The 27,919-nt window shown below is 42.8% G+C and overlaps 1 protein-coding gene across 3 annotated transcripts in view; it reads left to right on the forward strand.

Moving 5' to 3' along the window:
- GAREM1 (GRB2 associated regulator of MAPK1 subtype 1) overlaps positions 1-27,919 on the forward strand; it is a 143,272-nt gene that overhangs the window by 44,615 nt on the left and 70,738 nt on the right. Inside the window, exon 1 of one of the 3 annotated variants that reach the window (XM_059724139.1) lies at positions 9,488-9,709. The exons of the other annotated variants lie outside the window; for them this stretch is intronic. The gene's annotated coding sequence lies outside the window, so the exon portion shown is untranslated. Of the gene's footprint in view, positions 1-9,487; positions 9,710-27,919 lie in introns of those variants that run through there. 3 annotated transcript variants of the gene reach the window in all.

A 27,919-nucleotide genomic window follows, 5' to 3' on the forward strand; every position in this document is an offset into this window, starting at 1 on the left:
TTCAACCAATATAAAAAATACACAACATCCCCAAAACTTCGTATCACCTAACACTTCTTTTTGTACTCATTATTTTTTTTTTTTCTTGAAATTTCTTTTTACATCTCCAGGATAATAGTTTACATTTGAAATGCAAATGTGGGGGCACATACCCCTTGCAAAAAAGTATTGTCAGTTATACCATATGCAAAAACTATTAATTGGAGTGTGTTTTGGACCACTAAATGAAATGGGAGATGTGTATATAAAGCACTAGTATTATGTTTAGTCTCTAAATGGAAATATATAATATCTGTGGGTACTTTGACAGATAAATTAATTTTCTTTTACCTTTGTTTGATGCTTACTTGATTTTATTAAACACTAGCTTTTGTCCAGAGCCAAAATAGGTCACACTCTGCATACTCCATTTTTATTTCTAGTATCGGGTACCAGCAGTTTCCCAGAATATGAACTAAAGGGGTGTGCAGTAAAACAAAACAAACCCAACCTCCTCCCGATATTTCTAGTTAACTGGAGACTTTACAGAATTTAGCTTTCTTCAAGACAGGATGAAGGAATCCTGTCTTCAGCTATTGTCAAAGGAAAGGTTAGTTTGATGACAATGTTATGATGGTAAATAAACACAACGAATTATCTTATGGGTTATAGGGCAGTTTAGAGAGTATCCTGAAAGACTCCCAGCAGACTTGTATTTGCCGTTGTTGTTGTTGTTGTTTTTTTTAATCTTTCCAGCTTCCACAGACTTTAAACTCTCACTTAGTCGTCATCATCATCATCATCCTATTCTTTCCACCTCCACCCCATCCCATAACTAAATTTCTAGTATTTATAATGAGTGAAAATACTCAACATGGAAAGTTCACCCACCATCCAGTATTCTTTCTGCTATTTTAGATTTGCAAACATGTTGAAACATACCAGGGCTTTGTCAGTTTTCACTGGAGATTTTAAGATTCTTGTGAGAAGCAGTTGAACTGGTAGGACTGAAGTTCAGTTTTGTGGTGTCACTGTTTTTAAGGAGAAATTGCAGCAAGCAAATACAGAAGAGATTCATTGTGGAGAGAGTGACTGAAGAATTCAGTGTCTGAGCAAGCCAAGAAGTTGAGGAAGGGATAGAGGACCAGGTATCACAGATTGTAAATTACAAAAGGGTTTAAGCACCTAAAGATGGGATCCACAAAAGCAACACACTGACAGAGGAGTTGTTTAATCTGGCCAATAGGAAATTCAGAGGAAAACAGGCATGTTTTAAGCCTCATCATTTTCCAGGACTTGAGTTGTTTATTTGGACATACAGGGAGACACCTCCCCCTCTTGGGATTCACAGCCCTAAACCCTATCCTAGAGTAAGGGCTGGCATAGTCATCTTTCTCACAAAACACCAATGATGGTGCTCCCCTTTCATCAGCAGCTGAATTTTGAAACATTTACTGTGGGGTAAACAGATCTGGGTTCATTTTCACCTTTTACTTGAAGAGACTTAAACCCACATCCTACAGAATGCCTGAACTGCACAGAGCGTGGGGAGCTCACGGCCTCTCCTGTTGAAGTTGTTCTACTATACAGAGAATAATGGAGTCATTGAGAAGCATTGTGCAGACATGGGCATAAATCTAGTCAAGTGGTTAGGGCACTCACCTGGGAGGCAAAGGAGTAGTTTGCAGTCCTGCTCCAGGGTCTCAACTCATTTTATTATTTACATGTGTTCCTATAAAATGGTCTTTCCTCCCTCTCTGACTGCATGTGTTTGGAATCAGATCTGTTAGGCATGCTTAGAGTGCCTACGTTATTAAGCCCTGCAGGTGAGTAATGTCTGGTTTCTGGATCCTGCTAGGGCTTGTTACTTACTCATTCATCACTTATGCCCAGAAGCAGAACTTTTATGCCTGTTGGGTTTTAGGAACCTCCAGCATTTAGATGGTGGCTGATTTATGGGGTGGGGAGGTAATTTAGGCTTGTAGTTTTGGACACAAGTGTCTGAAAGCAGCATCTGGGAAGTGAGATGGTAATGGAGAAAGTTAGTTTGAAGAGCATAGTTACTATTATGGGTGAAGCTGACAAAAAATGGTAGACATTGTTTGTTTTCTCTGCAAAAGAGAATCTGTTTGCTTTTATGTTAGGCTGACAACCTGCTCCTCAGCTGAAAACTCTTGTTGTGTTGATAACTCTATGCTTTCATTCCACAAAGAGAAATGTGGACTGATGATCCATATTGATGATATACATCTTCCAGATGAATCGCTCATAACTAGCCAAAGTACGTCATGGAGATGCTGGAGCATTAAGGAAGGGAGTAAATACTACCTCAGAGAATGCTACAATAATGTGTAGGGTTTGAGTATTAATTTATATATGCTATAATTCTTACTTTTGCTACATCTATTGTGTAGTGTGTGAATGATGATAGAAATTCTTGCGTGTAAGTATCACTTTTAAAATTAATTCATTGCCTTCTGCATATTTTCCTGTATTCCCTACTCTTTTTATTCCTTTTCTTTTTTACTTCTGTTTCAAGTCTGTCTGTTCTCTTGCTGTGGGTTTTGTTTGCCTATGGGGAGGAGAGTATTTTAGGTTCCCTGTAACTAGCACAGGAAATTGTATACAAAATCCAGTTTTTGGCAGACTTATGTTGATTCATTTCTCAAAGTTAATGAAGAATTCGTTACAACTAAACTAAACTAACATGGCAAACAAATTGTGTAATGAAAGTTGCACCTTAGTTTTGCTCAAATACAACTTACCTGGTAAAAGACGTTTGGATAGTGCAGAATAGAAGAGTCTTACTACAGAATGATGTCATCTTGTTAATATCTGCTTGGCCATCCAAAAGTTTCTCTCTGGAGCTAATGCATGCTACTCAAAATGGCTTATAGGAAGCGTGGTAAGAATACTTGAGTCGGCATCCTCCCCATGGAAACCAGAATACTTCATGTCTGGGAACCAAAAGCCAATCACGTCAGTGTTGCCTATTAAAGCAACTGGCCTCACAGGTTTTTCAGGCTATGACTGAATTACTGTATCAATCAGTGCCAGTAGCAAAATGCAAACCCACTACTTAAATCTGTATAAATCTGGTGTTTATGTGGAGAGTCTAATTAGCGTGCTTAATTTAGTCTGGTACCCAACACAGTATTTTTGATGTATAGTATATAGGGATAAGTTGCTTCCAAAGGCTTTGAACAGTGAAACTTTGTTTAGGAGAAAAACGAATTAAGCTACAGGATTCTGTGTACTCTTTAATTTACATAGACTGCCTTCAGTTTTAAATTTGCATGAGCAGTAGTAGTATTGCTTAAGGATTACTATAGATTTTGAATCTGAAATGCAAAGTAGTGCAGGAGGATGTAAGATATAGAGGAATAATAGTACTTCAAGTCTGAAGGAGTGCTGTCAAAGCCTATAGCTCTATTTTTGGTTCAGAGATGCATGTAGATGCTGCAGTTATTCCCATTCAACTTTCTCACTACGTATAAGACTTCTGCTTGTGTCCTGTAACCTGGAATACAATTTGATCCCAGTGACAGAGCTGGTGAAAAAGAATGTGTAATTAGCCACGCACAGAATCTCATGAATGTTCTCAAGCTAGTCAAGCTGGGCTTGTGGGCCACCTGGCAGAGAAGCCAAGACAAACAGATGTTACTGTTGTGGTGGTGGGCGGATATCCAAGTCTATTTTTTTTTTTTTTATTTTCCCCTCATGCTAAAAAGGATAAGTTACATCTGTGAAAGACAAACCTTGATGGCCCTGCAATGTTCCTCTCATCAGGTTCCACATATTCCTAGTCGGTCTCTTGTGTGAATGCACATGTATATTCAAATAGGGCAAAAAGTTTTTTCAGTGTCCTTCTCATGCTGCCTTGAGTTAAAAAGGGAACTCTTTTTTTCCCTGGACCTTTTTAGCAACCTTCCGTTTGAGAATCTGTACCATAAGGCATAATTCCTAGCACTGTACCTTTACTGAGGCAGTGGTTAAAACACCCCTTAGGAAAACCATAGACTTTGGGAAATATTACTTGAAAAAAATTTGCTAAAGCATTCTTCTGAGTCCAATATGTAGTTAATGTTTCAGTTGGGTAAGGATGAAATGTGGTTTTGTGCAGCTGGAGGTGGTGGGATTTTTCATGCCAGCTTGACATTTTGAGTAGAAAATCTGACTACTATAGTTAAATATTAAAGCCTTTTTTTGCAAAGAAGGCAGTGACTGTTGGTCAATATTGAAAAAAAAATCTTAAATTGATAGGCCTTCAAAAGCTCCAAACATTTGGGAGCATGGAAGGTTTCTGTATTATTCTGAAGAATATTGTATGTAATTTACCTGTTTGATAACATTCTACGTGGCTGAGTTCAATCATAAGGTTGTAAAATGAAACGGGGAAGGAAGCTGACAGAGAGGACTCCCCTAGAGCAAAGGTATCAAGCTCACTCTGCCCCTAGGCCTGATCCAGATGCAAGTGGTTGGGCAAGCTGTTGCTTGCCCCACCGCTGCTAATGAGCATCATTATCCAGGGCTCAGTGTCCTGGATTTCTGAAGTGGATCCACCCTCAAATTCCTGGCTTCTCTACAAGTCCTGTGGGCCAGATGACATGGCTCTGTAGGCCAGATCCAGTCTGTAAGCCATACAGTTAACACCCCTGCCCTCTAGAATTAACAAGGCTCTTCAAGAGAACAAAACTAGCAGTATTTATTGGGAAATGTCCCCTAGTCTGGCTCTTACAGGTGGTAGCCTAAGGGCAAAGGTGCACTGGACGGTTAGATCCCTTCTTGGTGAGAAAAGAGGAAGTTGGGTGGGCAGCGTCTAGAGGTGAATGTCGCTATCTCCGAGAGAATGCTTCTGGTCTCTGTTTCTCCAAAGCCAGGAATAAGGGCGTCTAGACCTAAGGAGGAACTTTCCGTACCAGGTAAAAAAGGGACCTTGGTATGATTTAAGTGGGAAGCCTTCTTTGTTCCAAGTCGCTCTGACAGCCACAGTCCAGTTGATGATTAAATAATAGTTTGGTTTGAAACTGTCGCTGCATACATTGTCTGTTTTACAAGGCTTCCAAGAAAAAATCAAGAAGGTTTCTTGAGGTGATATCTTTTATTGGACCAAATGTATAGTTGGGAGAGATGTTGGATGAGCTTTGGAGCACAAGGAGCCCTTCCTTAGGTTGGGGAAAGAAGCCTCACTGTGTAGCCTGGCTTTTTTTCTTCTTATTGTGACTTTTCCATCGTCAATGGTAAATCTCAACATCTTCTATTCTGCGGTAAGGTCGAAGTGTTAATGTAGCTATGATGGTCCAGGAAATATCCAAGGATTAAGGATGGTTTGTGATATTTTTTTTATTGGATCAACTCTGTAGTTGGGAGATGTTTAGACAAGCTTTCAGGCACAAAGTTCCCTTCCTTGGGGACATTTTTTCAAGGAACTAAGTCAGGTTGTACCTGCAGTGGAAGTTGGGGCAAGAAATGGAGCTACTAAAGCTGAGAAACTCAGTGCGAGTGGCAGAGTACTGGAAGCACCTTTCAGGTAAAGTGAGGGTCCACAGTCCATGGGTACATTCATGGAGACTGCAGAAATACTCTTGTTTTCTCCAGACATGGTTGTGTTAAATGGGGAAAAGATCCCTGCACAGTCTTCTGTAGCATCAATTTTTTTCTTGCAAAGTTGTGCAGGATCCTTCAGAAGGACAGTTGCTGTAGTAATGCATGCTTTCCATTTAGACAAACTTAGTTACTAAAATAGAAATAAAGAAAACCTTGAATTTGACTTCAAAACTGGAGAGGTAATGCTTTAAACAGGGAGTAAATAGCAAAGATAGTGGACTGACACCAGTAACAATACCTTTTTAAAATTAGGAAGGCCTAGTGATACATTTTTAAGGTATTGGTTATACAATTCAATTTGTAGATGCCCACAGTGCAGAATCCCATTAATGCTAGTGGGATGCAGTAAAGGTATTAGCCTCTGTGAAAATTTGATTTCAGGATTAGGCCCATAATAATCTGTTACTCCTTCAGTACACTGCACGACTTGAAATACTGTGATGTGTTGGAAACTTTGTGAAATTTCTCTAACAAGTTGTTTGCAAAGCTGTATTTCTGGTTAAAACTGTAATGACTGGAATTAGTCTCGTCTAGAAAAAGGAGACATATGGCAAGCAAATGGCCCTTTTAAATGAGCCGCCCACTCAGCAGTTGGCTGCTCATCCAGTTTGTGTGCGGCATAGTGCTAGTGAAGCATCTCACTGCCAGAACAATCATATGACCTTTTTGGTTTAGGAAAAAATAGACTATAATGTAACAGTATTAAAAAATTGCAGATATGTTATTGGATTGTTGGAGAAACCAAACTAAAAGTAAATACTCCCAAATTTTAGTTTTGAGTAGCTAGGAAATGTCCAGTTTACCTCCTTGATGATGATCAGGTGCCCATAGGTACAGCATGGGATGTTGTTGTATCATACCATCATAATAATAAGGTAACCTAATACCTCAAGTATTTCTAAGTTTCTGAAAGTTGCAGTATGTAATTTAAAACTGTCTTTAAGCTAAAGATGGAGCCAGAGGTATGTAGAATATTTATATTCCTGTTGCATGAATTCTGCTCTCAAATCACAGCCATGCAACTCTGTTTAAGGCAATGGATTTGTAAAGGTGAAATAATGAAAATGTCCCAGGTGTGCTTTTTATGTAGAACTTTCCAACACAAACTTTGGAGCCCAAATAAATTTGCTGCAAGAGTAGGCTGTTTTTTAGGGTTTTTTTTTTTACTGTTTAACCTGTGCCTGTGGAAGAGTTTGACCTCTACAAAATTCTGTTATTGGGCTGTGATCTGACATATATATAATTCCCCACATTGTAACAGCATTTGACATACTCCCCCCACATTGTCATAGCTGTGAGCAAAGGTTATGTACCATGTCATCCATCACTATCTCCCTCTGCTCTGTTCTCTGCTGTAGTAAGGAAACTTGTATGGTAGCTGCAACAGTGTAATTTGGTCCTCCAGTTATAATTCAGGAATGCTTCTCCTTGGACTCTGGATTTCCTTTGAAAGCTTAGAGCACTGGTTCTGTCCTCTGCCAAACAACATGCCAGTTGGCATACAAGGCTGAGGTCATGTTCTTCTTGGCCTCTGACTGATTACCTTGAATTCCTGCTACAGGTACTTAATGTCATCTTCTTATGGTGGGGAATCCAGGCCTGGGGTCTTTCTGGTGACTGACAGGTCAGATTGGTCATATGAGATGAGAAATGCAGCAGCGTTTAGTGGGCTTGTATGTATGCCTTCATGCAACCCAAAACCAGTCATAGCCTTGCTGAATGAAAACAAAAACCCATACAGGTGCAAATGCTCTAAACCAGGGGTGTCCAACCTTTTTGAATGTGGGGCTGGGTCATGAACTTTTTATCACCCAGTGGGCCAGCGAGCCATATTCAAAGACCTTATAGGAAGTGGTATCACATCAGGAAGTGATGTCACGTGACCTTTGACACCAGTGAAGTTGCAGGAAGTAACAATGAAGTGGGCCTGGAAATGTGGTTTAAAATCCAAAATAAAAACAATATAAAAGCAACAATGAAATAATACCAAACACTTGACTAAAATAAACACTGTCGCACAATGAAAGAGGCATAATGCAAGTCGACAGATTAAATGCGGAAAAGATATCAGCCAGAGTGGAAACTAATCAAAGGTGGAGGGACGTGTCTCAGTGGGAGACACCTGTGTGCTGCTTTGTAGCCTCCACCGCTCACTGAGTGAGCAGTGGAGGCTACAGTGCATCTGAGAGGCTGCAAGAGAGACTTGCGGCTCAGCTGGCCAAGGCCGCAGCTGCAGCTGGGCACGAGTGGAGCAGGGCGGGGAGAGCTGCTGCCAGGCGCGGGAGCCCCAGTCTGGGCTCCTCCTTGTCCTCCTGGCCATGGCCTCCCCAGGATGTGCGGGAAAGGCGCCCTCTGCTCCATCGCTGCCCTGGTGGCTGCATGTGCCTGCGCTGCCTCCTGTCCCCAGCGGCCCGAGAAGCGGCCCCCTCAGGACTTGGGGCCTTGTGCATGGGTGGCCGGGCCCGGAGAGCCGCAGCGCCCAGGGGGAGACTAGCTGGGGGACCAGGCACCGCCTTGCTGTGGGGCAGGGAAGGGCAGGGCAGCGGGGCTAGTGAGGAGGCAGGCGTGGGCCAGCAGTGCCAGGGGCCGCTGCTTGGCTTCCCGTGCAGGGCGTGGGCACAGGCACAGGCTTGTGTTGGGGCAGGGAGGCGGGGGCAGGAGCACGGGCGCTCCCGGGTGTGCATCCTCCCCACCAGCGACTGGCATGTCCTGAGCCGCTCCTTTGCCACCTGGTGGCAAAGTTCTCAGGTGAAGGCTCCGTCCTGCATCTGCCCCGAGTCCGTGGTACTAGCTGTAGCCGCCTGGGCGGGCACCAGCTCCTCCGGGCCAGGTAGCCACAGCCAGCACTGCCCCCAGCCGGGGAGGGGTCTGGCCCCGCGAGGCACCTGGCCGGGCTGCGCCGCACTGATGTGGTGCATGTGGGAACCTTGTCCCTTCCCCGGCCCTTAAGCAGCTATTAGGAAGCTGCTGAGGGGCTGGGGGAGGGACAAGGGGTTTTCCGTCACAGCACCGCAGGCCACAGAAAATGCCTTGGCGGGCCGAATGGTGGCCCACAGGCCATATGTTAGACAAGCCTGCTCTAAAGGTATAGTTTATTGCATGCTGAGGAGCTGTGTAAGACAGTAGGAAGTGAGTATAATGTCTGCCAGGGATGTTTGATGCAAACATATGGGCTAGGGACAGAAGTTACACACAAACTAGTTGGAGTGATCAGAAACTGGTTTAAAAAACCCATAACAGAACAGAAGCTCAATGCACATCAGCAACAGACCACCCCACTCCACCTGAAGAGGACTTCCACAATAAGACTATATGGACTGAGAAACCTTCAACCTACTTCCTCCCACTTTTCGGACCATTGTACAGGTTTGTGTGCATCTATCTTCTTTTCTCTCTCGTTCTGTTGCAAACCCTCTCCCTCCCCTTCCCCCACCCCTGGGCCTAGTTGGCTAACATTGTATTTTCTGTTACCTAGTTACATTCCCCTCCTCATCCCCATCCCTCTTATGTTAGTCTCTTGCTCAGGCGATCTGTATTTCCCTACTGGCTTTATCATCTTTTTGGATTTCATTCCTCTTAAAATCTAATAAAATTCAATCAGACTTGACTGATTTGGGTCAAACTGGTTTATGAAACTTCTCTCAGACCCCTTCCTGGTTTAAGTTAAATCACAGTCCTCCAGCATTTTGCAGCCCTGGGCTGGGCTGTTCTGTCTACTCCAAAGAACAGGGCTGGCCCCGCTCCTCTCCTCCCTGGCTGGCTGACAAGGGGAGGGGAGCAAGCCCACCTGGGGATGCAGCCCAGTCTACAGGGGGGACTCCCCCCATCCACAGCAAACCCCAGCTGGGGCTTGGGCTGGGAAGGGGGGTTAAACACCCATTCCCCTGCTCAACCGGTGGCTGCAACTCCGGACTTCAAATCCCAGAGGCACCCAGAAGCAGGAAGAGGAAGTAGTGAGCAACCCTGCAGAGTCTTGCTGATATAAGTCTGGACTGTAAATCCCAGAGACCTCAAGAGCAGCAGGAAGAGGAAGTGAACACACAGCCAGAGAGCTCTGCTCTAGCACCCCCTGGCTTCTGGCCTGAGCCACTGCAGGCATGTGGCTGCATTTCATGATTCAAAGGTAGATGTCTGTTTACTTCTGTTTCAATTTAATCTGTGCGGTTTAGACTAACCTGCAAAGACTGAATCAATTCAGCCTCAGGCTTTTTGACTGTGTGTACTTAGCCAATGAAAAGATACTGGACTGACACCAGTAACATGACTTGTCTTACTGAAAAGACCTTTTAAAATAAAACAGAAACAGAATTGATCCAGTAGCACGAACTAAGTTACTGTGAAATGACTAGCTCTTCCCTTTCCCTCAGGTTTCCTAAACCATAATAATAACTTTTGTAGTTCTTTTTTTTTAAGGGATTATTCAGCATTTAGCAGGTTTGGAATTCTGTCGATTAGGCCACCCTGTCTTTTTCCCAGGGATAGAGGTTTTCTTTTTCTCTTTCTTGTCTTTTACATACTTACAGTGTTCAGATACGATGGGAACATACAGCAGCACAGAAACAGGTAGATAGATGTTTGTGAGGGTTTTTGGTTGATAAAAGGAGTTGTTTGTTTGCTTAAACTAATTAAGCAAGCTAGCTGTGTATGTGGTGCCTATCTTGTAATATCTGACATCTGGTTTTTTTTGGCCATGATCAGTGTTGATGTTTTTATTGTTCACTGTAAATGGACCTTGGATTGATTGATAGATACATTCCATAAACAGGAGTGGGAAAAATCGAGGCTTATTGAACAGGCCTTACCTCTAAAGAAAATAAATCTTGCTCTTTAACATCTGAAGTCACATCAGTTAATGTTCTGTGTTTGAAAGAAAGCACTTTTTAGAAATACTTGATGTTATGTTTGAACTAATAGAAGCAGTTTCTCTTAAACTATCTTTCTAAAAGACAAGCGAGTGGCTCAGAAGATTTGTATGTATAGCTAGCTAAGAAGCAAAAATGGGAGATCGTGTTGGTTACCATTGCCCCAAGCTTCAGTGGAATTGACTTCAAAGGAGGTCCACAATAGAAATGATTTAAACGATTTTCAGTGGTCAAGAATTTATATTTTCTTCTATTTTTTAAATATAGTCTATAGTGCCTATTAGTGGGGTGTATGTGTTTGGTGGGGGAGAGAATCTTGGTAACTGAAACTGAATACTTCCCCTCACTCACCCATGGAGTGAGTTAAACATAAGCTTTTATTCAACTTGCTTACATATATGGATGTATAATTTGAGCATAATCTGTTTTCTAAATATATTGCAATTATGATAGTGTGAGAGATTTATTTCAAATAACTTTTAAAAACCGTGCCTTGCCATGGGGCTCTAGATTGTTCTTATGAACTTTTGATTTAGTATGTAACTGGTGACATGTAGATTTATTATACTTGAACTTCAGCTTGAATTTATGCAACCATAATTTTTTACTCTTCAGTGGTAGAACAGCCATTTCTTATACTGCATATAGGTTGTGCAGATGCACAGTAAGCATTTATTAAATGTTAAATCTAGAAGCTATTTTGGATTAAACAGCCTACTAAGTCTTCTGCTTCCAGTGCTTTTGATCTTGGCAACTTTTGTGGAGAAGGAGACTTCCTAAAGTTTAAAAAAAAAAAAAAAAAAAGAGAGAATAGTGATGACATCTGCTTGAATGTCAGTACTTTAAAGTCAGTGTTCAGAGTGAATCAGGTTGTAAACAATATTAGGAGATGATTTGAATCTCAAAGCAAAGCTGAAGTATTTTATTTTTAAATAACTTCTGCCTTTTATATTAATGCAGAAATAGTTAATGCATTTCTAACGTGGCTGTTACTGCAGATTCTGGAACTTGAGCCACGAATGTTTATGCAGCTAATCAGTGGGGATCTGGATTTTCCATTTCCTATGGAAAAACAAAAAAAAGTAGATATTCCCTTTTAACAGAGGAAAAAAACGGATTTTTTTTCATTTTAACGGAGAAACGTATGGATTTTCCACTTCTGCAAACAGCTCTCTGCAGGCTGGCAGAGTTCCAGCCTGCAAGGGGCTGAGAAGAGCAGGATGAGAGTGGTCAAGCAGGGGGTGCCATGTGCATGTACACATGCATATAGCTGCCAAGCAGCCTGGAGAGCAGCTCCCACAGATAAATCTGCGGGGGGAGGAGGTTGAGGATCCCATAGCAAGGGAGGGAGGGAGTTGGAAAGGGTTGGGGCTGCTGCCCAACTGGGGCAGTGCGTGGGGCTTTGGGCCTGGGGCCGGAATGTGCAGCTTCAGGTCCTGGGCAGGGAGCAGGACGGGGCTGTGGGCAGCTCGTCTGTGGGGTGGGCTTGGCTCCCTGCTGCTGTGTGCACTCCTGGGAGGGCAGGGTGGGGCACATACCCCACTAGATCTGTGCATGGGGCAGGGGTGGGGGCAAGCTGCCTGCTGTGGGCTCAGGCTGCCTGCCTTGCTGCCAACCCCCTGGTACCTCCTCCACCCAGTAGGTGGGACCCAACACGGAAGGGCAGAGCAGGGCTGGGTGGGGAAGCTCCTTGCTGCTGCGAGCCCTGAGCCACCGTGGCAAGGCATCTCCTGCCTGCCCAGCAGGAGCAGTGGTGTGGAGTTGTGCCCCTTACTGTTGCCAGGTGGGCAGAGGGTGCCTCACCAGGGCAGCACAGGGCTTGTAGTGGCAAGAAGCTTCCGTGCCTGGCCCCATTCTGTCCTGCTGTGTGGGGTCCTTCCTGCTGGGCTACAGGGACCCTGGGGAGAGGGCAGCATACTTGCTCCTCCACCCCCCTCCCAGACAGGCTTTGCTCTAGCTGTGCCACTTGCAGAGGAGGGGGAACCAGGCTCTGCGGTCCACTCTGCTGCAGCAGCCACTGCCTCCCATGGGCAGCAGCTGAGGCTCGGGTGCTGTTGTTGGGGCCAAGGAGCTGCAGACCCAGGCCCCTAGCCCTATAGCCCTGGCAGCTGGGCCCCCTCCAGCACATCTGGGGGAGCAGGGGGCTGTGGGTGGAGAGTGAGGAGCACCAGCAGGGCTGGGGGGGCTGTGGCTTGGGAGTGAGAGGCCTGGACTTGTGTCCTGGTGAGTGAAGGGGGTAGGGGGAGCTCTGACTTTTCCATGATGATAAGCCCAAAATCAAATACCAAAATTAGTAGGCACTTAGAATTAATTTTATTAGAGGGATTGAGGCACTGGTATGCTTCCAAATTGCTTTAAACCTGTAAGTATATCAATAAAACACTGTGTTCAATTGATACCTATATATCTATAGTGAGCTTTCATTTTAATCGCGGATACGGGGAGTTTTTTTAATCGGAGAATTTGCAGTTTTGAAACGAAGAAAACCAGGATCCCTGCTAATCAGACAAATAAATAGCCTAACTCTTGATGTCAATAAGAGCAGAGCTACACTGGAGTCTCAGAAGCCCTCAGCACCAATCTGCATTCCTGTTTTGAGCCTTTGGAAGTCCTGTTTACCTGTGTTCTGGCTCATCATATATACTGCTTGCTTTAAAAAAAATCAACCAGTATAGGGAAGATGTTCCTTTGTTATTGTTTGGATATATCATGAAGGCTTTAGGGCTCATTTCCCCAGGTAACAGTGAAGGTCAGTTCTCAGTGGGATTATCCTCTCCTTGTTTGTTCAAGCAGAAGACAGGGTAGAAGTACACCTTCTTGACTGACCTCTATGCTCACATTAATTTAAATTATCCTTGAGCAAAGTGTGAAGTTACTTTTAAAAATGTAGGATTTCCCAAACATTGTTGTACAGCCTTATTTATACCATCTAAGAAACAGTTAGTTAGACTGGTACAAGAACCTAGGGTAGATGCACTTACCATGGGTGCTGTTCATTAGTTCAGTAACTGCTAGCATATAAGATGTAGTCAATTTTAAAAACAACCCCCCCCCCCTTTCAAACCATCTGGGAGCCCTCCATCAAGTGCATCAACAGCAGTTAAAGACATTATAATAAGCCCTTAAAACCATTAGCTACAGTGGGTTTACATGTGTCTGATTGGAACATAGCATCCATTTCCCTTAGTCTTCCTATGTTGTCTCAGCACTGTAACAGGAATGAAAAGCTGTATAAATGTGTTTGTACTAAAACCAGCAGATGCAACTAAATACACAAAGGAACAATTCTTCTGTTTTTAATCATTTTCACCAGGAGGGTAGTAAAGCACTGAAACAGGTTACCCAGAGAGATGGTGCAGTCTCCATCCTTGGCAGTTTTTAAGACCTGGCTAGACAAAGCTTTGGCTGGGATGATCTAGTTGGGGGTTAGAGCAGGGGGTTGAATTAGGTGACCTCCTGAGGTTCCTTCTAACCCTAATTTAATTTTTTTTTTTCAAAGAGCTGATCTACACACTGCTTTTTAAGCATACCAGTTTAACTAAATACTTAGAAATGGATGTAATTAAAGCTGTACTACCCCCTAGTGTGGGTGCAATTATACCAATATAAAACTGCTTATTGATGGTATCACTTCTTACTCATCAGAACTGCCCTTTTGTGTATTCAGTCACATCTGCTTATTTTAGTCACAACATGACTTTTATATACTTCTTGGTTTTGTATTTTTTTACTGTGTACTGAGTATATCTGATGGAAATCTTTAAGACAGTAAATGTAGAATCTCACAATATGACTTCTACAGATGTTTTTCCATACCAGCATTTTCAAAGTCTTTCCCTTCCTCCTCCTTTTTTTTTTTTACTGTCTTAATTTTTAGTGTATACATGCAATTCAGCAATTTTGTAACCAATTGTGGGCACATTGTAATATTAATTTATTAATTTGCCTGACACATTGGCACAATACAACACAGAAATGACATCATTTGCATCTGGGAATAATTGCAGGTGCAAATGGAGGTAGAGTTTGAGCCTGGATGAAAATCTTGCATGTTAACTTGGGCATTCCTTTTTGTGGCAGTTAGCTGAGTTACTTTATTTAAAGGATTGGAGAGATTGCTCTTAGCTATGATTACCAGACTCCTTTCACTTACAGAGTAAATGCTTCTCACTTCAACTTTTATAGTTGACAGGGAAGTATTGTATTACTGTGATAATGTGGGGATATTTTTGGCGGGCTAGTAATGTGCCACACTTTGTTCCGAATCCTTCCAGCAAATCTGTGGGATCTCCCAAATGTCTCTCTCTATCATTGTTTAGTCATTGCATGTTTGTAATGAACTAGCCCAGTGTCAAAGTCTGCATATGCAAAGGAACTACAAAATTGCCTAGTTCTATGAAGATTTGGTCCCCTTCAAAAAAAACAAACAAAAGGGCATCTCTTGTGCTGGAATCATTTTTTACTAGAATTTCCTCTTTTGCTATCAGATGTTTTGGTTCCAGGTACTGGTGACTGACCTAAGTTGTTTCTGTGGAGCGGATGTCTATATTGCATTGATTGAACTATTTCTAAATATGGCAAAGTCACTTTTAGGCTTGTTTGTTCCCACCCCTTTTATCTTAAATGACGCAGAGATTTATATTCTGTTGTGATTTGTTAAGCACCATACTTCTGTCAGCTCAAGACAGAAGTAGTCTTACAAGAATCATGAAGAGTAGTACTTTTACAAATAGCATTACAGTCTGTTATTTCACATCTGTGCTATGCTTTTGAATTTTAGGATGGTTTCTAGGCTCTCTTAACAAGTTGAACGATTACCTCTCAATTGTATAGTTTGTGTACACATGTAAACAAGATAAATAAATATATAGCATAGTAATGACCTTTGTTCAAATAGTAAATGTTTTTGTCACCATTTTCACTAGAAAACAGCTCACTTGTACAGAACAATCTTTTAGCATAAAATCAGCCTCAATGCATAGTTGGATAAATAGGTGGAACCTGGCTTCTGGCATTGGAAGGGGTCCTAGATGCATCTGATTAACAGGCTGAACATAAATGGGGGGAACATGCCTGTGCTTAGTTCAACTTGTGTGAGCTCAAAGCAGGATATAAAGCGTCTGTCTGCCAACTTCGCACCAAATATAAGGGCCATAAAGCGTACACACTGTGGTTCTGTTAGGCTTTGAGTCCCAGAGGTCAGAGTATCACTAACTCAGGGGTGTTTGACCCCCTGCCTGCAGGCCAGATCCAGCCCCCAGAGCTATCATCTGGCCTGCAGGATCCCCTAGAAGTAGGTCTGAGAATTTAAGAACTGAGGAGCAGTGGCTTGTTAATTGCTGCTGCCCCGAGGCCAAATTTCTGGACCTGTAGGGAGCACTGCAGGCCAGATAGGATGGCCCTGCATGCTAGATTGGGTTTGCAGGGCCTGACCCCAAATCGTCAGCACATGGGGCCCAATGCCAGCACACGGGGCCAAAACATCGATCACCATTGCTGTAAGTGATGAGGTTATCCGCCTCCAGGTCAATCTGTGCTTAAGAAAGTAGGTGGGGGTGGGGGAGGATATTAGGGCATTTAGCATAACCTTTTTTAAATTAAGTGTACCTAGCAAATGGCACAATCAGAAGAAATTTTAGTGAAACTAGTAGCAAACTGTATAAAGCATTAAATGTTTCTTGGAATAGAGAAAAGACCACAAACAACCAAACCCCCACAATACAAATGTTCACCAGAAGAACTAACATCAGAATAATGAGTACACAGGGTACCTTGAGTATCCAGGACAGAAGTTACACATAAACCAGTTGAAGTGATCAGAAACTGGTTTAAACCTGTAACAGGATGCAAGTTCAATGCACTTAAACCAGTTTCAAAATGGCTGAAACTGGTTTAAGATAAACCTGGTTGAATGTAGTATCAGAGTTGACTGATTTAGGTCAAACCAGTTCATGAAACTGCTGTCCCAGACCCCTTTTTGGTTCAAGTTAAATCGGAGTACCCCAGCATACTTTCCAGCCCTGGGTTGGGCTGTGCTGTCTGCTCCAGCAGAGAAGGGTTTGTGGGAGGAGGAAGGGAGGCAGGGACTGCACCCTCCCACCCCCAGGCAAACCCCAGCTGGGGTCTGGGGCTAGGGAGGGGAGTTAAACTTCCCTTCCCCTGAGTACAGAGCTGCCCTGTCCTGGTAAAAACTTACTGCTGGCCGTGACCCATAAATTGCATATCCCAGAGGCACCTGGAAGCAGGAAGAGGAAGTGATGGGCAACCCTGCTCGGTCCTGTAGCTGTGATTGTAGACTGCAACTCCCAGAGATCTCGGGAGTAGCAGGAAGAGGAAGCTAACACACAGCCCACACTGGCTATGTGCCAGAAAGCCATGCTGTAGTGCCCCCTGGCTTCTGGCTTGAGCCACTGCAGGTATGTGGCTGTATTTCCTGAATCAAAAGTTTCTCTGTTTAGTCTCTGTAACTTAAACTAACCTGAAAAGACTGAAATGATTCGGCCTCAGGCTTTTTGACCATCTGTACCTAGCCCTAGAGACTCTTGGACGAGACCTTAGAGTTGTCCTTCCTGTCCGTGCTGTGATGCGGAGCGGCAAGCAGTAGGGCAGTGGTGTGCGGTCCTTTGGCGTGGGGCAGCATGCACACGTAACAAGCTACTGCAGTGAATCTTTCAGTTGCGTAAGGAGTTGTATCTGGTCCGTTGGCACCTGTTCAGTGTTCTCTTGCTGCTTCTGGTACTGCAGGTGTGTATTCCCGTTCCACTATTAATCCTGTCTCTGAAAGTAGCACCCATCTGATAAATCATGTCTTCCCTTGTCCTCTTCCTCCTCTATGCTATGTGTGTCATGGACCATTGCACAGTTATATACCTGTCAAAGAGCTTTTGTTTTGGCTGGCCCTGGCTGCTTTTGTCTTGTAACTGCTGGGTTGCCTCCCTGCAGCAATCTCCTCATACATGTGCTGGTTTTTCCTGTTCTTACAGAGCCTAAAGTCTTAGAAGATCCAAAATCTACCTTCTGATCTAGGCAGGAAGAGCCTTGGTTGTGAACCTGTTTAGACTTGTAGATGTGCTGTCTATCTCAAGTTCGCCGGCAGCCTCCCCACACAGTGACGCGCTGCCTTTAAAGTGGGGTGGGAGGGTGCGCAGGCTTCTTATTGGTATAAATTTAGACTAGTAGAGTTAAAACTGGTGTGCAGGTAGTCAGCGCAGGAAACAGTGGGTTTGCTGCTGGTTTAGTCCAAAAGTGGAGTCTTATTATATAGGATATTGGTATAGAAACCATTTGGTTCATTTTTAGGTCTTGGAAGTTTCCAATCTTAAATTAACATTCAATATTTATCACTGTATGCTGACTCAATAGTGCTAGAGCTGGTTTGAATCCAGGTTGTATGGCCTGTTTGTTTTGAAAGAACAAACTACCTGCACAGTCGGTTTTTTTCTAGGAATACCTGATTCCAAATACCTTTCCTTTCATTTTTTCATACCACTTATGCTTACTGGTATAATCCTTTCATTAATAGGTTTTGTTCAGGGACTTTCAGAGCACTTGTAAGCAAATATGGATTTTGCTCTTTTACTTGTCAACATTTGTGTAATGCATATCACGCTTGCAGTATCATATAGAAATTACCTACCTGAAATGTAAAAATACAAATGATCAAGTGTAGCTCTCACAATGATAATGATTATGGATCAAACAGGTGTTTCTTCCTTTTGAAGACTCCATATCCAGAAATGAGAAAAGATTTGGTTTTATTTTAATATTTTTAAGTCCATTTCAGAACCAGCTAAAGCAGTGGTGCCCAACCTTTTCAACCAATGGGATCAATAAGCCAGTTACATCCACAGGTCAGATCTGCTCCAGGAGCACAATCCGGTGTGTGGTACTGGCATGGGACCGCAGCCAGTCTGTTCTTGTGCAGCTATATCTGGCTCTGGCTTGATCCAGCTGCATGGGGCCAGCACCCAATCCCCCTGCACAGGGCCAACCCAGTCAAGGTTGATCCAGCCATGGGGGGCTTGGAAATTTTATAGTGGGGAATTGGTGGTAGTATAGAGAGCGCTGAATTACTTGGCTCTGCATACCACATCTGGTCCATGGGCCTTTTGTTTGAGGACCCCTGAGCTTAATTAACATGTCAAACCAGCAAATACTGTTTATTTTGTAATGTTTTACACTAGATGCTATATAACATGAGAAGTACCTACATAATTAGTTTTGTAGCTGGGATATATGGCTTTACAGCTTCACTGATGCATATACTTTATTTTTGGCATAATCTGTATTTAGTGATTACTTCAAAATAATAGTAATATTTGTGCTATCCGAAAGAGAAATTTGTTGAAATTTGGACTAAAACCCTCAAATAAGAGTTGAAAGTGAAAAATAAGAGTGTGGGAAGCTTAGTAATGGAAAAGTTATCCTATCAAGTCAGTCTTCTACAGGGGGAAGGGAAAAAAATGCTTACTTAGAAATTAGGTAGAAATTCTTGACTTGGCTAAAAAAAAATCTTTTGTAGACTTCAGACCATACATTTTTCTATGGTCCCTCCAGCCCTGACCTGACCTGGCCAAGAGCTACCACCACTTCTCCCTGACCAGGCTGAGCTGAATCAAGGCCAGAGCTGTACCGTTGCTGCTGCTGACTGCCCTGGAGGAGCAAAACTGCAGCAAGAGGGCAGGTAGTGAGGGGCAGAGCAAAGGGAAGGATAGACTGCGGTGGGGGCTGGGAATAGGACCACATGCACAGGCATGGGGTAGCGGGAACAGACAAGGAGGAGCGCGTGGCGAGGGTCTGCATGGTAGTGGGCAGGCATGGGGAGAACATGAGGCAGGATAGAAAGGGATGGGAGGTCTGGCCCCTCATTTTCCCCCCCCCCCCCACCTGCTTTCCCTGCTACAACAATGGAGGGAGGGATACATTCAAAATGACCCTCCAATAATTAGGTTCTGTACATGGCAAACTATCAATATTTTTTTTAATTTTCCATGCCAAAATCTAATTATTTGGAGGTAGTCAATATCTGCACTCTGGTGGAAACATCAAATGTACAGAAAGGCACAGTTCATACCACAAAGAACTTGGCAGCGCGATAAAGATAAACAACAGACAAAGGGAAGAGGAGAGGGATACAAGCAAAATACGAACACAAAGTACATGTGGTATACTCTTCAGGCATTGCACTGATTTGATTTAAACTGGCGTTCTTTTTTTTTTTTTTTTTTTAAGCTGGCAATCCCTTTCCCCTGACTGAGTGATGCTTCCTGCCTCCCATTCTTGGTAGAGAATCTTTGTGTTCTGCCAGAATGCAGCTGTCATTTGAAACAATCTGTTCTGTGCTCTGGTGTAGGCTGCATGCTCAAAGGGCAGCTCTGTTGATTCTTACACATTAAGAAGATTTAGAGGGTGACTTCAACAACACTCCTATCCTTCCTTCCCCCAACTCCTGTGTACTGGGGATTAAAGACCAGCTGTAGAAAGGAAATATTTGGAGAGCATTTCACTAACCAGTGTTTCCTCCAGTGAAGTGGGTTTTGGAGTGGTTTGCGTGCTTAAAAGGAGGGATATACTATCAGATCACATTTACCCATCAATTTTGCATTTAATTAGAAGTAAAAATTGCAACAGCAGAGCTATATAAAAACCTCTTAGGAATTTCTTTACAATGCTGACTTCTGGAGAATTGCTTCCCCCATTTGTTCAGAACAGCACCTTTTTCTGATGCTGGATTAAGGTTAGGCTTGGCAATATCATTCTATTTCCTAAAAATAGTTAATAAATAACAGAAAGCTTTCATGTACAGAAATGGAGGCAGATAAAGAGAGATTGTGGCAGTGTCCCATGGGACGTCTATTCATCACAATGAAAAGATATCTTTAACCAGAAATCCCATGATGAAAATAGATTTCAAGTGTCTGTTTTAAAGTCTTTTAATTTTTAGGGCTTTCTTTAAACACTCAAAAAAGCATCACATGGCAGTTACGGACCTGTTATAGGTCAGTCCCTGCCATAGACCCCCATAGAAGAGTTGCAGCTGATTAAGGTTAACCACTTCTACTTAAGAAAACACATGTGAAAGGATTAAAAAAAAAAAAGCTAGAATAGACTTCACCATTTAATGCACAGATCAGGGGAGGGCACCGTTTTTGAACATGGTGCCAGTCACTCTTTGGTGACTGGTATCTCCTCTTCTAAGTATGGTACAAAGTTAATCTTGGTGTCTAATCCAGTATTTTCATGGTCAAACAGTCCAGTAAAGATATTTCCAATGTCATAGTGACAAATTGGATGTTGTTGGCTCTATGGTAGAGTCCTTGCCTGTCATGCGGGAGGCCCAGGTTTGATTCCCAGCCAAGGCACCAGAGGGGTGAGTTGTTGGAAAGAGGGAATCCCCACAGAGGAGGAGGATTCCACTCACCTGCTTTTTCTTTTCCCCCCCCCCCCCCCCGGGGTACAGGGGTTCTGCACCTCAAATCTGGCCAGCAGCGCAAACTGTGGCATGCAATGCAATGTTCTAAAAGTCTTTTTTTCAAATGGTTGAAACATCAAAGATGGACAAAAACACCAGTATCATTAGACAGCACTGCCACATGTGAAACCAGATGAAACTGAATCAAATAAATGGATGACCAGCTGAGTATCTGCTTCTTCTAGAGCAACAGACAGATGATTACATACCTGGACTCCACCATCTGTGATCATTCTGGCCTCTCTCTTTGTCACCTTTTCCCTGTCATAGTTCCACTTAACACTGTAGTATTTATGCTGCTTGCTCCTCATTTTTCACGAAAGCATTGTTTGACTGATGGTAGTAATAAGTATTTGTTTGCTGAAGAAGGTCAAAACTTCTCTATCTGAACAGGTAAAGGAATGTCAGGATCCAGTTTTACAAACTCTATTGGTCTAGTAGTCTTTCTCCTCTCTCGTTCATCTTCTTAAAGTGACTTCTCCACATAACTGTCAAACACGAGGTCTGCCTTCTGAACCAGTTGGAATTGAATACCTTTCCTCCATACAGTATCAAAAAGTTCTTGAAAAGTTTTTATTTTTTTGTTTCGGACTTGGCATGCTTGAGACAAAGTCTATAATCACTGCAATGTTTTTGTTGCTTTTCTGATGGAAATTTTAATCAGATGGCTGCAGTTTCTTCTGAAGCTCCACTAAAAGAACTGACTTGGTTGGTTTAATAAGGCCATAATCATCAAAAACATGTTAGATGGTATTTTATTATGTTCTTAAGAGCAATTGTCACCATGTTCAAAGATGACGCCGTCCCATGTTCTGTGCACTGAATGGTGAAGTCTACCCAAGTTTTTTTTAATCCTTTCACGTGTTTTCTGAAGTACAGGGGGTGACCTTAGTCAGTTTTGCCTTCTGTACCAAGGTCTATGTCAGGGACAGGACTATTGGATGCATCTGGCTTCCTTTAGCAGTCAAAAATGAAGGATAATGAATTGATGTAGAACAAATGTCTACAAATGTGGAAAGTCACAGTTTTTGAAAGTGCATATGGATCTTGTCACATTTACAAACAGCACTTGCAGATGAGTTATTTCTCTTAAATAAGCCTCAATAAATACTTGTTATATGTGTTGTACCTTGTCACCCACTAAGTGTACTGGGTATGCTGTCTAAAATGTTTTTTCTAAAAGCTATTTTGGGAGACCCATTAGCATTTAATATCTTTATATAAAATTGTTTTAGCTTAGGTGAGTACTTTCTATTTTAGTGATGATCCATACCATCTCCAACACTGTTACAAATACTGCTTTTTTGGAAATATTATGTTAAACCTAAAGGCAACATAGCATGAGTGCTGGAGAAAAAATGGTTTCACAAAGCTATGGAAATTACTACCTCTGTCTCAGTTGCGTGCTATTTGAATCTGAAGGAAGAGCTTGTGTTACTACTCATGTCATCTTTAAGCACCCTCGAACTTCCACTAACATGCGTGAATGGGGTCAGAGGAGAGGTTTATGCCATTCGTGAGAAAATATGTGTCTGTCTAAGGAAGGTTCCTTATATTCCTTTATGTTTCTGTGCAATATACCATAGTTTGAATTTACAAGTGAAAGTAACAATGCTATTGAGTGTTTGGTAAATTGCTTGTTAAAAACATTTTATTTAATATTCTAGCTACTGCAGTGAGCGTTCTAAGACTTTCAGGAAAGGATTGTTTATGAACTTTGGCTAATGCTACTGGAAAAGCCATTATACAGGACTTGAATAGTTACCATTTTGGGGAAAGGTGGAAAAACCTTTCCAGAAGAATATATTGGAATATAAAAAGGTGAGATGAGTTATCTTTTGTTCATAAAAGAAAACTACTGACCTCCTCCAGTTTTAAGTGAACTTGTATTTATAAAACATATATATATATATATATATATATATATATATATATATATATATATATATATTGATGCATTTCATAAGGCTTACAAAAGGTTTTTCAAGAAATTCAGAAAATTCATGAGCTCCACAGTCATCATCTGTGGACATTTCAGCTGTTCAACTTTGTTACAGATCATGAGATCAAATCCCTTTTTCCCCCTCCTCCTCAGTCTGCAAAGACTGTTTTGTTTGTATAGTTTCTTGGAACAAAATCCATGGACAACAGCCTATGCAGTAGATTTATTAAGCAAATACAGTAGCTCCTTCTGTAGCTTCCTTTCCTGTATTATGCTTGTGACCTCTGGCCTCTTTCCAAGATAATGTCAGTCTAAACATGATAGCTGGATGAATGAATTATGCTTATGTGGAACAGAGGGCCTTAGACTTTGTTTGATTCTTTTAAAAACCATGTCCATTTACCTGATTCTCAGAGGTATTTATTATTTTTTGTCCTGTGGCCTGTGGGACCATTTACTAGTGGTCTTTGAAGAGCTAGCTGATTGACATTAAACAGGCTCAGTTCTTCATTTCTGGCTGCTAAATGGCAGAAAATAGAGTTAAAAATATATCCCTTTGCCAAAATTGCTTTTCTTTGTTAGAAATTATTGTAGTTGCCACATGAATATTGTGGTTATGGATGGGAAGGTAGCCCATGAGGCAATATATCCATTAAGATATTATCCACCCGGTGGAACAATTTGAGAGCTGCTGGCTTAAAGGATAACATTTATACTTTGTGGCACTTTCACCTATATAGTTAATGGGGATGTCCTGGTGGATGGCTATTCCTTGCTTTTGAGGAAAGGAATCTCTTTTGTTAATTGAATGATTTCAATCATATTGGTGCTACCCAGGGACCAGTACAACTGCAGCGATCCCATTGTGTTAATTAAACACCACATAAGGAGTCAAAGTTGCATGGGTGGTAGGAACTGGTCTTAATCTTGATGCCAGACTCGTAGTGCTGTCCATTAGGCCTGTGAGAAGCAGCTAGTATTTGCTTAGCATTTAGTTGATTCAGGGGACGACGATTCGATTCAGTGATTTGAATTACTGTCTGAATTAATTCGGTGGCAGCCGAATCTCCGAATCAGATTCCACTGAATCAGCTGAATCTTTGAATCAAAAAGGGATCATCCCCCACCCGCTCTTCCAGGGCCATCAATGGCTGCCCCACCTGGCCCCAGCATCTCGGCTCTTTAAAAGCCCCGTTCTCACTGGCTGCTGCCGGGGGGGGGCAGTCCCCACTGCCCTGCGCTGCATGGGGGGCTCTGCCACGAGCCCCCAGAAGCCCTGACAGCTACTGCAGCAGCCGGTGAGTGTGGGGCTTTTTTTTTGAGCTGGGATGCTAGGGCCAGGCGGGGCAGCCATTGACGGGGTTGGGAGAGCAGGCAGGGGTCGGGGGGTGTGTAGGGGAGCTGGGGGGAGCAAGGCAGGGGATGGAGCCTAGCAGGGGTCGTTCCTCCACCCTGCCTTCTACTTACTGGCATGGAGCCCAGACCCAGCTCCCTGCAGCAGCGATCGGGGACTGACCGAATCTCCGAATTTTTCCCCAAATCTTGTCCAAATTGATTTGTATCTTTTTATTGATTCAATTCGGATTCGGAGATTTGGCTGCTGAATCAGGCCAAATCTCCTCCGAATTGAATCGGCACCCAAAGCTGCACACAGCCCTATTGTCCATATGGTTTGTGGAGAGGATGCAAAAAGCCTTTAGACTACACCTTTCCCTTGGAATTCCTTTCTGTCAGACTGTTTAAGTGTTTTGCCTGCAGGATTTAGAGACTATGTGGCAGGTAAAATGAAAGTATACTTGGAGTTATAGCTGGGTTTAATCTCAATAATTATTTAAAAAAATATTTGAGATGTACTAATATGAAAACTTGTTGTTTGGGAGCTTCCCTAGTACCCATCTGTAGTTGATCTAGACTGAGAACTGCTTGGTGCAAGGACTTCTTATGCATGCTTTCAAATCCTCCTCTTCCCTTCTCCATTGTCTGGTATAGCCCCAACTACACTGTGTGCCAGTTTAATAAATTTAACCAAAATAATGTTGAGAATTTTGAAACAATCCAAGAAAAGCTGGAAATGCTAATATTAAAACTGACTTCACATTATTGTGACAAAAGGAAACATGGGTGTGCATGTAAAACAGTCTCAATTATTAAGTGTTGGCTTTTCTCAGATCTGGCAGCCATCTACTGCCTGGAGGAGTGTGTGCATGTGTGAATTCTTTTTTGCCAGCCCTTTCTTTAACATGAATTGGAATGATTTTAAAAATGTAAAAGGTAGTTACTAATAACACATTTGCTTTAAGATCATTTACCCTTCCTCTGCTTACTAAGACTGGAGTTCAGGTCCTCTGGGGTCTCGTACCATAGTTGTTGTCTATATTTAAGGCAGTGTAAAGAATGCAACTCCTACATAGGGTGAGATTTTCACAGAAGAAAATGGAATATACTTGTCTAACTTAAGATATGAAGTTTCTTGCTTCAGCACGTATGATCACATTCACACAATTCTTTCTGGCTAGCTAAGGTGACATTTGGCAAGGCGGAATGCAAGTACTCATCATACATTTGTTGTTTACAGTTTTTTGGTTTTTTTTAATCTCTAGGAATAGCAAAATATCATTAAGTAATACAGTCTTCTTTGTTACGTTAGTTCTTTTCACCTACCAGATGCAGTGTAGATACATTTTTTAGCTCTTTATGGCAGATCAGTTGCTAGCCTCTTGAATTAGGTCTTCCGGAAGCTTCAGCTTGACACAGTTTTAGTTTAAATGGGATTTTCAGCTGTAGTCTTTCAGTTACTTCTGGAATAACTGGTCTTCGCTTACAGCTTTAAAAGACACTTGGCCAGATGTTGATCTGTGATAAATCTTAGTTGTCACGAGTGGGATGCAATGCTTGAGGGCTAGCCAGCAGACCCAGCTTTCAATCTCATTCTCTCCAGGTGTTTGTGGTGGCTTATGGAAACTCGTACCCATTATTAAATGCATGCTAAAGGTTTTCCTAGAGATTCTGAGCTTATCCAAACTCTAAATCAGTGTATAGACCTAATCTTTGCACCTTTTTTGTGTGTAGACAAATTCTTAAGGTTTGTAAGCAACCGAAACTGTCCTGCAGCTTCTCTGGGCTTTAAGCAGAGAATGTCTGACAACTTGTACAGTATGGATCGATAAATTCTGAAAAGTATTGTTCAGAATCTTGTTAAAGTTTTGAAAAGAATCTCTAAAACACCAGGCTCCTCAGTTTGAATTAAAACCTGAAATCTTTTGGTTTATGTAAACAAGACGATAACCCATTTCATGTGTTACTAGAAGATTGGTTTGGGGAAGAGAGTCCATACCTCCTTAGAAGATGGCACTGCTCTTGTATGGGCACTATGGACTGGGCATCCCCATTTTATAGGACTGAATCTTCAAGGTGATGACCAGGGATCCGAGTTTTCTGTTTCCCACAGAAAAACAGAAAAAACATGGATTTCTCCCTTTAGCAGGAAATCCAACGGTTTCTCTGCTTTTTGCTAAGAGCTCTGCAGGCTGGTTGAGCTCCAGCCTATAAGAGCTGTTTGCAAACAGGGCGAGAAACCCCCAGCTCTGCCTGGAGGGGGAAGGGTGGGGCCTGAGGCTGTCAGTCAGCTACAGCTCCTGGCTCAGCTCAGCTTCATTCTTCGTTCCTGGAGCCTGAGGTAAGTGGGGCTTGCAGGGGGCTGGGGTCCCCTCTGGTGGGACTGAGGAGTTGTGGGTCATGGCCAGGGGCACCGGCAGCGGTGAGGGGAGCCAGGAGCCAGCCCCGCCCCTACCTGAGCAGGCGGCAGCAGTGGGGGAGCCGGCTCCATGCTGCTTCTGCTGCAGCTGCCTGCTGTTGAGGGCAGGGAACTGCAGACTTGAGTCCCTGGCCCCATAGCCCTGGCAGCTGGGGGCCTTCTCCAGGAGGGCCGGGGAACAGGAGTTGTGGGTGGGGGCAAGAGGCACGAGTAGGGTGGGGGAGCTGTTGTGGGGGTGAGTGAGGGGCACCAGCAGGGCAGGGGGGGCTTCTAATTTTAATAATGGATTTGGGGGGTTTTATCAGAGAATTTGATTGATTGATTGATTGATTGATTGATTGATTTTTAAATTTATAAGAGAAAACCAGGATCCCTGGTAATGACTGATTTTTTTTTTTTTTACCTTGCCTGGTGATATCTAATGAATGGGATTTAATCTAAAAGTGCTATCAAAATGTAATATTGTCTGGCAATAATAATAGGACCTGCCTTCATAGAAATTGGAGTGGCTGGCTTTCCTTTAAACTGAACTGACGTGTACTTTAGATGATGCAGAACTCAAATCAGGCCAAGCAGGGGTCTTTGAAAAACTGTGCTCTAATTTTCTGGGAGATATGAAGTCTTGCTTAGGAAAAGATGGAGAAACTTGTCTATTGTGTTTGGGGAAAAAATTGGAGGCATCAGACTACAGGATTGCCTTTCTGACACCTGTTTTGAGAGCACTTTGGGAAATCCTGAAATAATCTGTACAGACATTAGGAACATCTCAGGGATCCAAGAGGCAGTCTGGTAATGCAGGTCTGTTTAAAAAAAAGAAAAAAAGCTGAATCAGGTATGTGCAAGCATCTTCATGGAAGAATCATTTTGACATTCATCCTTCCAAGTGGAAATTGTTCTCATGCTTTTGGCAGAACAAAGAGATCCCTCACGAAACTCAGTTGTGTCTGTTACGTGGCAACGTTTTGTACACTGTGTCCAACCAATTCCAAAATTTCAGGGAACATTCTAGCACTCGGTAAATTAAGTAAAGTTTGGGGTTGGGGAGAGGAGGAATTAAAAAATGAAACACGGGAAAGGGAGCCCCTGGCATGTGGGGAACAGGCCTAGCAGCTTCAGTTGCCACAGTAGCTGTTTGTCTATCAATTTTAACTAATAGTACTGTAGCTCTTACCACCCACTGTATAACAGTGCCCCATGTCAGTTCTGCTCCAGGAGTTTAAAAACCTGTTTGGTGAGAATGTAAAAAGTCCAGCACTGGGGACATGTAGAGCTCCAGCACTATTGGAGAATGGAAGATCCTGGTA

The sequence above is a fragment of the Alligator mississippiensis genome, chromosome 3 (assembly GCF_030867095.1).
Source record: "Alligator mississippiensis isolate rAllMis1 chromosome 3, rAllMis1, whole genome shotgun sequence".
NCBI classification, from domain to species: domain Eukaryota; kingdom Metazoa; phylum Chordata; order Crocodylia; family Alligatoridae; genus Alligator; species Alligator mississippiensis.